The sequence below is a fragment of the Oncorhynchus keta genome, chromosome 22 (genome assembly GCF_023373465.1).
Source record: "Oncorhynchus keta strain PuntledgeMale-10-30-2019 chromosome 22, Oket_V2, whole genome shotgun sequence".
NCBI classification, from domain to species: Eukaryota; Metazoa; Chordata; class Actinopteri; order Salmoniformes; family Salmonidae; genus Oncorhynchus; species Oncorhynchus keta.
Genome location: NC_068442.1, coordinates 10994072 through 11008620, shown reverse-complemented (window position 1 = coordinate 11008620; position 14549 = coordinate 10994072). Strand labels below are relative to the sequence as shown.

Sequence of the window (14549 nt, the reverse complement as noted above, 5' to 3'; positions counted from 1 at the left end):
AGGAAGCAAATTTCTGCTTGAAAAGCTAGCCTTGGCTTTTCTAACTGCCTGTGTATAATGGTTTCAGCTTCCCTGAACAGCTGCATATCACGGGGGCTGTTCGATGCTAATGCAGAACGCCATAGGATGTTTTTGTGTTGGTTAAGGGCAGTCAGGTGGGGAGAACCAAGGGCCATATCTGTTCCTGGTTCTAAATTTCTTGAATGGGGCATGTTGATTTAAGATGGTTAGGAAGCATTTAAAAAAATATCCAGGCATCCTCTCACGGGAGAGTGTCCAGGTACCCCCCAGGTTGAAGAGGGGCTCGCTGAAGTGTTTCAGGGAGCGTTTTACAGTGATGAGTGGAGGTCGTTTGACCTCTGACCCATTACGGATGCAGGCAATGAGGCAGTGATCACTGAGATCTTGGTTGAAGACAGCAGAGGTGTATTTAGAGGGGAAGTTGGTTAGGATGATATCTATGAGGGTGCCCGTTTTTAAGGCTTTGGGGAGGTACCTGGTAGGTTCATTGATAATTTGTGTGAGATTGAGGGCATCAAGTTTAGATTTTAGGATGGCTGGGGTGTTCAGCATGTTCCAGTTTAGGTCGCCTAGCAGCACGAGCTCTGAAGATAGATGGGGGGCAATCAGTTCACATATGGTGTCCAGAGCACAGCTCGGGGCAGAGGGTGGTCTATAGCAGGCGACAACGGTGAGAGACTTGTTTTTAGAGAGGTGGATTTTTAAAAGTAGAAGTTCAAATTGTTTGGGTACAGACCTGGATAGTAGGACAGAACTCTGCAGGCTCTTTGCAGTAGATTGCAACACTGCCCCCTTTGGCAGTTCTATCTTGTCTGAAAATGTTGAAGTTTGGAATTAAAATTTCAGAATTTTTGGTGGTCTTCCTAAGCCAGGATTCAGACACAGCTAGAACATCCGGGTTGGCAGAGTGTGCTAAAGCAGTGAATAGAACAAACTTAGGGAGGAGGCTTCTAATGTTAACATGCATGAAACCAAGGCTATTACGGTTACAGAAGTCGTCAAAAGAGAGCGCCTGGGGAATAGGAGTGAAGCTAGGCACTGCAGGGCCTGGATTCACCTCTACATCGCCAGAGGAACATAGGAGGAGTAGAATAAGGGTGTGGCTAAAAGCAATAAGAATTGGTCGTCTAGAACGTCTGGAACAGAGAGTAAAAGTTGCAGATGCCTTGACTTGAAGATGCCTTGTTCATTTTGCCCTGTCAGAGGCTAAAATGTGAGCTTGTTTTGCCTTGTTTTTTATTTCGTTCACACTTACATTAATTGTTTGTTTTTTTAAAAGCATTGTAAACTTTATCTTTGGATGGTTGGTCTGTGGCCATGACTTTCTGTGAGTGTGAGTGGTTGCATTTCTCCACCCGTCACTTGTCTGTTTACAGGAACAATGGTGAGGTGTGCGCTCTTTCCCTGTACTACAGTTGCCCTTCAACCTTTGTAGCCTTCTGCCCGGTGTGTTTAACTTGTCTAAAGTACAGTATCTTTATAGCTATTCAGTATTTTTACAGCTATTATTTTTTCAAGTTGAATATATTATTTATATTGTTTTGTGTTATCTGATGTGTGTAAAACTGAATAAACAAGAGTTTTTAAAAAGATCATCAAGGACAACAACCACCTCAGCCACTGCCTGTTCACCCCGCTACCATCCAGAGGGTGAGGTCAGTACAGGTGCATCAAAGCTGGGACCGAGAGACCAAGGCCATCAGACTGTTAAATGGGCATCATTAGCACAGAGGTTGCTGCCTACATACAGACTTGAAATCATTGGCCACTTTATTAATGCCACTTTAATAATGTTTACATATCTTGCATTACTCATCTCATATATATATATATATACTGTATTCTATACTATCTATTGCATCTTAGCCTATGCTGCTCTGTCATTGCTCATCCATATATTTATATATTCTTATTCCTTTACTTTAGATTTGTGTGTATTACGTATCTGTTGTGGAATTGTTAGATATTACTTGTTAGATATTGCTGCACTGTTGGAAGTAGAAGCACAAGCATTTCATTACACTCGCAATAACATTGCTAACCACGTGTATGTGACCAATACAATTTGATTTGATTTAGACTAACAGTGAAATGCTTACTTAAGGGTCCTTTTCCAACAATGCAGGGCTAAAGAAAAAGAATAGGAGTACCAGTAGAGTCGATGTAATTGAGATAGCTACATACATATAGGTAGGGGTAAAGTAGGGGGTAAAGAGACTAGGCAGCAGGATAAATAATAGACAGTAGCAGCAGCGTGTGTGAAAATGTGAGTGTGTGTGGTGTCAGTATGCATGTGTGCACGTGTTATGTGTGTGTGTGGGTGTATGTAGTGTGTGTGTGTGTGTGTGTGTTGGGGTGTCAGTGTAAGTATGTGTGTGTAGAGTCCAGTGTGTGTCCATAGAGGCAGTGCAAAAGAGTTAGTGCAAAAAAAAGGGTCAACGCAGGTAGTCTGGGTAACTAGCTATTTTGACTAGCTATTTAGCAAGTTTGTTTAGGAGTCTTATGGCTTGGGGGTAGAAGCTGTGCAGGGTCCTATTGTTTCCATACTTGGAGCACTGGTACCACTTGCCATGCGGTAGCAGAGAAAACAGTCTATGGCTTGGGTGGCTGGAGTATTTGACCATTTTTGGGGCCTTCCGCCGACACCGCCTGGTATATAGGTCCTGGATGGCAGGGAGATCAACCCCAGTGATGTACTGAGCCCTACTCACCACCCTCTGTAGCGCCTTGCATTGCCATACCAAGCTGTGATGCAGCCAGTCAAGATGTTCTAAATGGTGCAGCTGTAGAGCGAGATCAAACCAGGAACAGCCGGGAACAGCTGGTGCACTCATACATGGTCAAGTGTTGCTCTAAAAGTGATTTAGAGTTGCACAGGTGACATCCCAGTAAAAATGTGGTAAAACTGATTTCAGTTTCCCTGCATTAACATCACAGGCCATTTGAAACGCTGCATCTGTATGTGCATTTTATTGTTTGTTTATGGCTCTATACAACTCGTTAAGTGCAGTCTTAGTGCCAGCATCGGTTTGTGGTGGTAAATACCCACTGGAGATAGATGTCAATTCAACGTCTATTCCACATTGGTTCAACTTAATTGTATGGAAATGACATGGAAACAACATTGATTCAACCAGTGTGTGCCCAGTTGTTAGACAGCTACAAAAAATATAGATAAAATCTCTTGGTAAATAGTATAGTCTGCAGCTTATCATGAGGTATTCTAACTCAGGCGAGCAACAATTCTAGACTTCCTTAACATTAGAGATGGTGCACCAGATGTTAACAAAGAGATGTATATTATCCAAGTCATTCAGCCACGACACTGGGAAACAGCTTTTCAGGTCCCGTTGATAGGATAGTCTCGAACGGAGCTCATCCAGTTTGTTCTCCAGTGACTGCACGTTTGCCAATAGAACAGAAGGCAATGGCAGCCTATTTGCTCAATGACGTAGTCTCGTCAGGATGCCACCTTGCCTGCCTCTCTTTCGCTGTCACTTCCTCTCTCGAGTCCCAGGGATTAGGGCCTGGTCCGGAGTAAACAGAACATCCAGAACTGCCAACTCATTGAAGTAGAAATGTGCATCCAAATCGAGGTTAATGATCACTGTTCTGATGTCCAGAAGCTGTTTAGTGTCATAGGAAATGATGTCGGAGACATTATGCACACAAAAAGTTAAGACCAGCGTAACACAAACACTAGCAGAATTAGTCAGGAGCCAATAAGGCGGCTACTGTCCACTGCAGTGCTATCTTGTTAACTTTGTTATATAAGTATTTTCTAATAGCATAGAAATAGGGTTGAGTGGTTGAAGTTATTATGCTAGTGGAATAAGGAACTATTCCTCTTTCGTAAAGGCAAAAACTCCATTAATATGGAATTAAAATGCGATTAGCGACAGTGGTTCTTCCTTACAAGTTGCGGCGTATTGCAGCACAGCTTGCGGGTTGCCACAGAATTGTATGGCCATTGTTGCCAGTATGATGCAATTTACCACAATCTGCTACCATCTACTACAAACGGTTACGTCATAAACTCAAAACTTTTAAAGGAAGAACCACTGTACAGTACTGAGTACTATGTATTACCGGCAGTGGCGATTTTAGCATGTAAATCTTGGTGGGGCAAATGTTTTTTTATTATTTTTATTATGTATGCCAGCAAAGCCACTAGACTACACAACACTAAACAATACATTAGTTGCACTATAACGGTGACAAACGGTGCCCACAAAACTGTTAGGGCCTGCATAAAGCTGTCCCAACAGCAGAGTCCCAACACCTTACAACTGCTACACCTGGCTATCAGCGGAGCCTTGTCTGGCAGGGAAACAGTTAATTCAGCCTCATTGACTGCCTTTAACAAAACACAGCTGATATGGCTGACTTGCTTCAATAAATGTGGTTTTCTACTGACAATTGAGATGCACAAACTATGACATAAGGGAATGACGAAAGGATGAGAGGAAATCCGAGTTAGGACAGACAGTCTAACAGCCTACTACACAACATACACTTAGTATTAATTTCTTGGCTACAGTATACATATCTCCCTGGCATACTACATAGTTTATGCAGCAGCATACAAGACATTTTTGGACTCATCTTGTTCTGTTGTGGTCACTTGAACAAGTGGCGCGCCGGTCCTTCCTGTGAGCTCTAGAAAGAGGTCCGAGTCCCCGATTTGTAATTCCTACTTGGATGAGCGTTCAAAATACATTTCTGTATTTTCCCAGTCGGAGCTCGTTCCCAGTTGGAGCTCGTTCCCAGTTGTCTTGAACTCACTGAAGTCTGAGATTTCCCAGTTCCAAGTTTCCAGTTGTTTTGAACGTGGCAGAAGTCATGCTGGATTGACAGCATGGCCAATGTATTCAAACTTTACTAATTGGATATCTTGAAATTTGGGAGAAAATTTAAAAGTTTAAACATTCACATGCAACGCCATGGGCTAGAATTTACGATCTTGTCTCATCGCTGCAACTCCCCTACAGACTCGGTGAAAGCCAAGAGCCAAGCCGCATTGCTTCTTGACACACTGCTCGCTTAACCTGGAATCCAGCCGCACCAATGTGTCGGTGGAAACAACCAAAGTAATTGACAACCAAAGTAAACTTGCAGGTGCCCAGTCTGCCACAAGGAGTCGCTAAAGAACGATTAGACAAGGAAATCCTGGCCGGCCAAACCCTCCCCTAACCTGGACGACGCTGGGCCAATTGTGCGCCATCTCCCGGTCACGGCCAGCTGTGACACAGCCTGGGATGGAACCTGAGTTTGCTATCACGCCTCAGCACTTACTGTTGAATATGCGATTTCCAACTTGTTGTGTAATGTTCCAATGGCCGACGAGCACCAATACTTTTTATCTATAATTTCTCTTCATATGACAAGGTTTGAAAAAGGATTTGCCAGTAGATTGTCAACTTGATTCATGATGGTGACTGCTTGTCTAGATTGCTAGTTAAGATTTTGAAAGTATGATGTTGACATGATCAGTCCAATCAAAGCTATGGTAGATATAACGTGATTTGACGTTATTTTATCTGTGGCCAATGACCTTGAGCCTTCTTGGATGGGCACTTCTAATGTAAGTCTATGGCAGCACCCAAGGGGCTTGAATTTTCGAGCTCTAACTGTAGATTTTGCAGTGACGTAGTGTCCCCATGAGTGACAGAACACTAAGTCAATCACGGCGCAACTAGAGAACATTACAAACTCCTACTCTCCGTATTTTCCGCTGACTGCCCCACCACAGAAAGCACTGAGTTAGGCTGAAACACATGCATTATGGAGCTGCCTTACTCAAGAAAGCAAAAAAAAGAGACCATGTTTGTATGTGGCTTTATTAACTCAATTACGATTTTTGTTTACATTGTTTGCAAACTGATGTGACACGTATTAATGCCAAAATAACATGCACAATTATTATTTTTATATTATATATAAGTATATTTTTTTCTCTGAATGACACGTTGCAACTGATTATAGGTGTAATTAATGTTACCCATGGTTCATTCATTGACTATGGAACAATAGGAGGTAAATTGATTCTGATAAACTAGTGGTAGTGGTCAATAAACTTGGATTCCAAGAGGTAAATCTGTGGTCAATCACACATTACCTTTCAAAAGCATGAAGTTCTATTTTTCAGTCTGGTGACAAAAACATATAGAACGTGATGTGAGTAGTTTCAAAAAGGAGATGTGCTGTACAGTCTGATTAGATATATAAATAAACAAATTAACCCAGTCAAAAGTTGATGTAATACAAATAGGCATTGTGCCTGGATAAACAAGTCTGAAACCTCCGTTCTTTCCTAAAGTGTGTTCTTTACTTATCAGCGATTTATTTGAACATTTGTGCAATAAGCCACATTTCTACATTTCATTCACCAAATAAACTACCAGTAAAATAGCTATAGAAAATTACACCGTTAATTGTCACAATCGGAAATTGATGGAGATCAACTCAAATACTTATCAAGTATGAGCATACCGTTGCCTATTTAAGTGTCTCTTGTCTACACTAGTGGTAATTCACAACAATAAAAAAAGTTAAAAATGTCCAGTCAACAACAGTAGTTTCACTTAGTGTCCCTCCACAGTTTTAACCATAACACAGGAGGATATATACTGAACAAAAAATATAAACGCAACATGCAACAATTTCTAAGATTTTACTGAGTTACAGTTCATATGAGGAAATTTGTCAATTTAAATAAATGCATTAGGCCTTAATTTATGGATTTCACATGACTGGGAATACAGATATGTATCTGTTGGTCACAGATACCTTAAAACAATGGGCCTCACAATGGGCCTCAGGATCTCGTCACAGTATTCCTATGCATTCAAATTGCCATCAATAAAATGCAATTGTGTTTGTTGTCCATAGTTTATGCCTGCCCATACCATAACCCCACCACCACAATGGGGCACTCTGCTCACAACGTTGTCTTCAGCAAATCGCTTGCCCACACAACGATCTGCGGTTATGAAGCCGGTTGGACATCCTGCCCAATTTTCTAAAACTACGTTGGATGCAGCTTATGGTAGAGAAATGAACATTAAATTATCTGGCAACAGCTCTGGTCAGCATGCCTGGTCAACATTCCTGCAGTCAGCATGCCAATTGCATGCTCCCTCAAAACTTGAGACATCTGTGGCATTTTGTTGTGTGACAAAACTGCACATTTTAGAGTGGTCTTTTATTGTCCCCAGCACAAGGTGCACCTGTGTAATGATCATGCTGTTTAATCAGCTTCTTTATATGCCACACCTGTCAGGTGGATGGATTATCTTGGCAAAGGAGAAATGCTAACTAACTGGGATGTAAACAAATGTGTGGTTTTGAGAGAATACATATGCATATGGAATATTTCTGGTATCTTTAATTTCAACACATGGGACCAAAACTATACATGTTGCGTTTATATTTTTGTTCAGTGTACAATGAGTGTACAAAGCATTAGAAACACCTTCTTAATATTGCGTTGCGCTCCCATTTGCCCTCAGAATAGCCTAAATTCGTCGGCCATGGACTCTACAAGGTGTCGAAAGCGTTCCACAGGGATGCTGGCCAATGTTGACTCCAATGCGTCCCACATTTGTGTCAAGTTGGCTGGATGTCCTTTGGGTGGTGGACCATTCTTGATACACACGGGAAACTGTTGAGCGTGAAAAACCCAACAGCGTTGCAGTTCTTGACACACTCAAACAGGCCCGCCTGGCACCTACTACCATCCGCCATTCAAAGGCACATAAATATTCACCCTCTGAATGCCACACATACACAATCCATGTCTAATTTGTCTCAAGGCTTAAAAATCCTTCTTTAACCAGTCTCCTTCCCTTCATCTACACTGATTGAAGTGGATTTAACAAGTGACATCAATAAGGGATCACAGCTTTCACCTGGATTCACCTGGTCAGTCTAAGTCATGGAAAGCCCATGTTAATGTTTTGTACACTCCGTGTATATAGAAGCAGAGCGTGATAAGAGCAAAGAGCCGCACCGGTTAACAGTGAATCAATGATTATCAACAGCCTGAGAGGAACGCTGTGATGTCAGTACATTGCAACACAGAAATGGGAACGGAGGTTAAAATAAGGTATTCAACTCAAGTTATGAACGGCTGAATTTAGATGGTGTCAAAGAATCTGAAATGTGAATTTTAAGGACAGGTTTTTAACAAGTCAACTGGTTGAGCAGTGATGAGATGGGAAAGCTTCAAAATATGACTGTTTATTTCCTCAACCTTGATTGTTTTAAATAATGTACATTGACAAAGTACGAGACAAAACAAATACATATATGACTTTAAACGTTTTAAATAACTTTAAACCAGATGCCTGTGTGGTGTCTCTGTGTATATCTTAGTTAGCACTTAATAGCCTGATCCACACTATAGGGCCAAGCCGAGTGAAGCCAAGCTCCACTGGGCTGGCTTGGTTACGCATCCACCATAGTTGCTGAAGACATGCTGGAAAGGACAATGTGAAAAGAACATTTCCTAAAGAGCACAATACTGTTCTAGTCGGCCCTAGTGTGAACAAACCAGGAGATGTGTTCCTCCCTTCAACCCTTTCCACTCTACCCCATATACAGTTGAAGTCGGAAGTTTACATACACTTAGGTTGGAGTAATTTAAACTCGTTTTTCAACCACTCCACAAATGTCTTGTTAACAAACTATAGTTTTGGCAAGTCGGTTAAGACATCTACTTTGTGCATGACACAAGTCATTTTTCCAACAATTGTTTACAGATTATTTCACTTAGATTTCACATTTAACCTGCTTGGAAAATTCCAGAAAATGATGTCATGGCTTTAGAAGCTTCTGATATTGTAATTGACATCAGTTGAGTCAATCGGAGGTGTACCTGTGGATGTATTTCATGGCCTACCTTCAAACTCAGTGCCTCTTTGCTTGACATCATGGGGAAATCAAAAGAAATCAGCCAAGACCTCAGAAAAAAATTGTATACCTCCACAAGTCTGGTTCATACTTGGGAGCAATTTCCAAACGCCTGAAGGTACCACGGTTCATCTGTACAAACAATAGTACGCAAGTATAAACACCATGGGACCACGCAGCCGTCATACAGCTCAGGAAAGAGACGTGTTCTGTATCCTAGAGATGAACGTACTTTGGTGTGAAAAGTGCAAATCAATCCCAGAACAGCAAAGGACCTTGTGAAGATGCTGGAGGACACATGTACAAAAGTATCTATATCCACAGTAAAATGAGTCCTATATGGACATAACCTGAAAGGCCACTCAGCAAGGAAGAAGCCACTGCTCCAAAACTGCCATTAAAAAAAGCCAGACTACAGTTTGAAATTGCACATGGGGACAAAGATCGTACTTTTTTGGAGAAATGTCTGTTTGGCCATAATGACCATCGTTATGTTTGGAGGAAAAATCAGGAGGCTTGCAAGCCGAAGAACACCATCATGTTGTGGGGGTGCTTTGCTGCGGGAGGGACTGGTGCACTTCACAAAATAGATGTAATCATGAGAGGGGAAAATTCTGTGGATATATTGAAGCAACATCTCAAGACATCATTCAGGAAGTTAAAGCTTGGTCGCAAATGGGTCTTCCAAATAGACAATGACCCCAAGCATACTTCCAAAGTTGTGGCAAAATGGCTTAAGGACAACATAGTCAAGGTATTGGAGTGGCCATCACAAAGCCCTGACCTCAAATCCTATAGAAAATTTGTGGGCAGAACTCATGTGCAAGGAGGCCTACAAACCTGACTCAGTTACACCAGCTCTGTCAGGAAGAATGGGACAAAATTCACCCAACTTATTGTGGGAAGCTTGTGGAAGGCTACCTGAAACATTTGACCAAAATTAAACAATTTAAAGGCAATGCTACCAAAAACATAATTGAGTGTATGTAAACGTCTGACCCAATGGGAATGTGATGAAAGAAATAAAAGCTTAAATAAATCATTCTCTGTACTATTATTCTGACATTTCCCATTCTTAAAATAAAGTGGTGATCCTAACAGACCTAAAACAAAGCGTTTTCAGGAATTGTGAAACAACGGAGTTTAAATGTATTTGGCTAAGGTGTATGTAAACTTCCGACTTCAACTGTATGAGGGCCCCATGGCTGACCACCAGCGCATGGCAGGGATGTCTCTGATCCCATCGTCCGGCTTGCCTGCGAGAGCCCCCTCTGTCTGAGGAATCCCTGTCTCCTTCTGTCATGGTCCGCAGTGGTCAGCCACTATGCGCTGGAACAGGTGCTCCAGAAACTCTTTGATCCGTGTCTTTATCTAACACAGAACAAAGCACTCTTATTCACAACACAGACTCGTCCTTCCCGTTCTTCTCCTACACACACACAAGACTGGTTGACACCGGTTCCATCCTGATTGAGGGGCCTACAGCATGTCCTGGGTGGTTAGAGAGATACTGAGGTCACATACCATTGCAGATCTGCATCATCATCTGGACAACGTGTCTCGTAAACGAGCAAATGAATTTGATGAAGGCACCTGTTTTGCAAAACATTTATTTGGCATATTCATAGTCAAGAATGGATTACCCTGTAATGCATGCCAAAGGTGCCATCTAGTGTTGATAAAATGTATTGCACCTGGTCTCCAATCCGGAGGAATATATAGAGAGGGAGAAAGAGGCAGACAGACATGCTCCCTTAGGATCCCCCAGAATGACTTACATGTTCTATAAATCAAATCAAATTTATTTATATAGCCCTTCGTACATCAGCTGATATCTCAAAGTGCTGTACAGAAACCCAGCCTAAAACCCCAAACAGCAAACAATGCAGGTGTAAAAGCACGGTGGCTAGGAAAAACTCCCTAGAAAGGCCAAAACCTAGGATGAAACCTAGAGAGGAACCGGGCTATGTGGGGTGGCCAGTCCTCTTCTGGCTGTGCCGGGTAGAGATTATAACAGAACATGACCAAGATGTTCAAATGTTCATAAATGACCAGCATGGTCGAATAATAATAAGGCAGAACAGTTGAAACTGGAGCAGCAGCACAGTCAGGTGGACTGGGGACAGCAAGGAGCCATCATGTCAGGTAGTCCTGGGGCACGGTCCTAGGGCTCAGGTCCTCCGAGAGAGAGAAAGAAAGAGAGAATTAGAGAGAGCATATGTGGGGTGGCCAGTCCTCTTCTGGCTGTGCCGGGTGGAGATTATAACAGAACGTGGCCAAGATGTTCAAATGTTCATAAATGACCAGCATGGTTGAATAATAGTAAGGCAGAACAGTTGAAACTGGAGCAGCAGCATGGCCAGGTGGACTGGGGACAGCAAGGAGTCATCATGTCAGGTAGTCCTGGGACATGGTCCTAGGGCCCAGGCCAGTTGAAACTGGAGCAGCAGCATGGCCAGGTGGACTGGGGACAGCAAGGAGTCATCATGTCAGGTAGTCCTGGGGCATGGTCCTAGAGCTCAGGTCCTCCGAGAGAGAGAAAGAAAGAGAGAAGGAGAGAATTAGAGAACGCACACTTAGATTCACACAGGACACCGAATAGGACAGGAGAAGTACTCCAGATATAACAAACTGACCCTAGCCCCCGACACATAAACTACTGCAGCATAAATACTGGAGGCTGAGACAGGAGGGGTCAGGAGACACTGTGGCCCCATCCGAGGACACCCCCGGACAGGGCCAAACAGGAAGGATATAACCCCACCCACTTTGCCAAAGCACAGCCCCCACACCACTAGAGGGATATCTTCAACCACCAACTTACCATCCTGAGACAAGGCCGAGTATAGCCCACAAAGATCTCCGCCACTATAGTCTCTCTCCCTGGAGGATGGAAGTCCAGCCACAATAGACCAGCTGCTGTATCCATGTACTTCATGTCCACCACCAGCCCCCCCACACACTCTGATATATAGTTCATAAGAACAGCATATACGGAAATGAGATATTGACAACCTGAGTCCAGAGAAAGGTATTGACAACCTGAGTCCAGAGAAAGGGTACTCACCCTCTCTTTAAGTGATGCGTCACAATTTCTAGGCCAGAGCAACAACTGTTGTGCTTCAAAATCGCTTTGCAAGTCTGTAACAAAACAGATAAAACAACCATTCACATACATCTTTCTAAGGAGAGATTGTTTCATAATGGACCATCCCAACACATAATACTGGTGTCAAAAGTGTATTATAAAAGATTACATGATCTATGTGGCATCGTCGCCACTCACCTGGCGGGCACGGGCCATAATACTGGCAAACATGTTGGTGAACTCAACTTCTTTGAGGTACTTTCCTGTAGCGTCTGCCTGCTGCATCCCTCGTCTGAAAGACACGTCTATATCACCTGGCCGGGGGGATTGGAGTGACACTGTAAACCTCACAGTGTTAGTGATATGCCACTGAAACATGACATCTAGGAAATCTATTGGGATTATCTGTTCCTAAACTTCTACCCTGTGCTGTTTGACACATTTCATCCAAGGCTCTCTAATGTATCCAAAACGGTATGAAAACAGTAACACCAGATGTACTTTTATAGTAAATTACACCTTGTAGAAGATATTTTCTATTCCATTCTGTTTCACCACTGAGGGAAAAAAAAAAGATCTATAAGCATGAAATAAGACAATATACCATAGAATACAATTCAATACAATACAGAAGACACCATCTAATGAGAAACACATCAAAACGCATGGCTTAGTTTAGTAGGGTATTTCTCCAGGCATATTGTATCACTATTGAAGCAATGATCTTAGTTTACTCGATCCATAGACTGTTCTCTCTGCTTGTGCACGGCAAGCGGTACCAGTGCATCAAGTCTGACATCAACAGGCTCCCGAACAGCTTCTATCCCCAAGCCATAAGACTTGCTCAATAGCTAACTAAATCGATGACAAAATGGCTACACACCATCTGATTTGACCCGTGTGTTTATTTTTTACACTGTCTCTATGCACACTCACAGGGCCCTACAAACACTCATAATATGCACTTACATTTATTCTGACTACACGCACACCCACTCACATACAATCATCATATACTCTGCTGCTACTATGTATTATAAATCCTGATGCCTCGTCACCTTACCCCCTTACATATCTAGTTCTATCACTCCAGTATCCCTGCACATTGTAAATATGGTATTGGCACTGACCCTGTATACAGCTTACTACTTACTTTCTCGTGTTCTTCTTATTTCGACCTTGTTATTTTTAGTATTACATGATTGATTATTTAATTGTTGGATTTAGCGCTTGCAAGAAAGACAATTGTGCACGTGACATTACAACTTGAAACTCCTTGTTTTCTGAGAAGCAGGACTAAACATTCGTAATCAGTTTGACCTTTTATCTGGACGTGCACTGGAGAAATGCGACACCAGCTCAGTACAGAGCGTTTGTTGCGGTTGCGTGCACTGATTGTAGCATTTAAACCGTTCAAATTCTAAAATGTACAGCATTATGATAACCATTCACCCATTTGTCGACTTGACGTGTACCTTGTCAATCCCCGAGGGCTATTTGCCATTCACTGTAGTCAAAAGTAGCAGCCTATGCAAACGTCAACTGACACGGAATAGTAATGAAGTGACCGAAGTATCTTCTGAATAATTCACATTTATTGTTGGACTATCGTTATGGCAAAGGTAAACTTAGCATTAAGGTAGTTGATGCACTTGAAATTGCAGTTATTCAAGTGTAGCTAGCTCTCTTCCAAAACCACCCGCAAAACACAGCATACACGTGGTTAGTGCTATCTGGGATCCTTGGGACGACCCCACCTTTAACCTTAATCTACCCTAACCCCTTTAAAAAATCAATTTCTATGGGACAGGGACGTCCCAATGATTCCGTAAAGTAAGGACCCCACCCTCAGCGGGTTTGGAATTAGAAAAAAAATGGTTTTCAGGGAAATGGAAAAAGAGCCTGTGACGGGTCTTCCGCTTTTGGACATTAACAAGGTGACAGCGGAGAGTAAGAGGCGAAGAGAGAGGGTATACTCCGCCCAAAATCTGTCCACGAAAATAATATCACAAAGACAGGACTTTTTGTATGGTCAATGAGTGTCAAATTTGGTCAACAACATTTTTTATTGCTAATTTGCTATGTGAGGCTTATTTGATCGAATTGAAGTTTTGTAATGATTAGGTTGTTACAAATGCACTGATATAAGCAGGGGTGAAAGTAGGTTTTTATTTCTTCTAGGTATAGTACCTCAAGCACGTGCGCCACATTTTTCTTTATGGACCTGATCATAGAATGACATACAGTACCAGTCAAAAGTTTGGACACGCTAACTCATTCAAGGATTTTTCTTTATCTTTACTATTTACTACATCGTAGAATATTAGTGAAGAAAAAAAACGATGAAATAACAAATATGGAATTTGTTATTTCAAGTCAGTTAAGAACAAATTCTTATTTACAATGACCTACACCTGCCAAACCCTAACCAGGACGAAGTTGGGCCAATTGTGCTTCACCTATGGGACTCCTGATCAAGGCTGGATCACGTAGTAACCAAAAAAGTGTTGAGCAAATCAAAATAGGT

The 14549-nt window shown here is 42.2% G+C and overlaps 1 long non-coding RNA gene across 3 annotated transcripts; it reads right to left on the bottom strand.

The window, feature by feature from the left end:
• Nucleotides 1-8246: 8246 nt before the first annotated feature.
• Nucleotides 8247-13930, bottom strand: LOC118400741 (uncharacterized). Of its 3 annotated transcripts, none has more exons than XR_004829090.2 (5): nt 13176-13930; nt 12221-12336; nt 12002-12075; nt 11759-11898; nt 8247-11460 (listed from the first exon to the last, which is right to left on the bottom strand). It is a non-coding gene; the product is annotated as an uncharacterized LOC118400741 (long non-coding RNA). The 3 variants fall into 3 exon arrangements; XR_004829089.2 differs by having other exon boundaries at nt 13498-13930; XR_008075359.1 differs by having other exon boundaries at nt 12221-13930.
• Between the last annotated feature and the right edge of the window lie 619 nt (nt 13931-14549).